This window comes from Sinocyclocheilus grahami, unplaced genomic scaffold (assembly GCF_001515645.1).
Source record: "Sinocyclocheilus grahami isolate Dianchi unplaced genomic scaffold, SAMN03320097.WGS_v1.1 scaffold3157.1, whole genome shotgun sequence".
NCBI lineage: Eukaryota > Metazoa > Chordata > Actinopteri > Cypriniformes > Cyprinidae > Sinocyclocheilus > Sinocyclocheilus grahami.
The window spans coordinates 60552-61303 of record NW_015508321.1 but is presented as its reverse complement, the minus strand read 5'-3'; the positions used below and the strand labels follow the sequence as shown (position 1 = coordinate 61303).

At 39.1% G+C, this 752-nt stretch overlaps 1 protein-coding gene across 1 annotated transcript in view; it reads left to right on the top strand.

Annotated features, from left to right (window-relative positions):
• LOC107576054 (RGM domain family member B-like) overlaps positions 1 to 752 on the top strand; it is a 46034-nt gene that overhangs the window by 2689 nt on the left and 42593 nt on the right. The gene's annotated exons all lie outside the window — the stretch shown is intronic.

The following is a 752-nucleotide window of genomic DNA, read 5'->3' as shown; positions in this document are numbered from 1 at the left end:
TTAAAAAGGACTGAGCTTGACACTATGTCAACAGCATCTCTTGAGTAGAAGGAAATAGCTCTAAGGAGCAGTGAGGAAAAAAAGGATTTTGTGTTTGCAAACAAATTACCTGAAGGAAGCAGACGCTAGCACCTAAAATTAGGCGTAAATGCTTAATATTTTCAGTCTATCAATTCTATCAAGTCCAACAATGTCAGTTCACAGAAACTCTTTCCAAATGCAACTACTTTTTCCAATGCAATTAAACGTACCTCAAGTGCAATCATTACAAATTATTACCTAACAGCTCTCAGAGAGAAAGCAATCCACTAAGGGCCCACAAAGACCTTCTCTTTTCGTACCCCCTAGAGTTCAGTTGGGCATCAATCAAGGCAGTTAAGTGGGATCCTTGAGCAGAGATGGTATCAGTGGCAGCCTCTTACAGGCACACACTTCTGTTCCTGTTATCTATGGTAACTGCTCTGAGTCTCTGTCACCAGTGAAGCAAATCTCTCATCTATGCCTCAAATGCACTACTAAGAAAAGTTTCATTTTAGCTCGGCAGTGTAGGTAAACACATCTTAAGTCCTCATTTCTCACAGTTGAACTTAAGGACACTTTACTTAACTGCTGTGGATGGCTAGACTAGGGCTTCTCAACTGGTGATTCACTGAATTGATCTGGACAAAAAAAACATGCAAATATAAATATAAAATGCAACAGATTGTATTATTATTAATATTTCAAGGAGGGGGCTTCAAGTCCAATCAAAC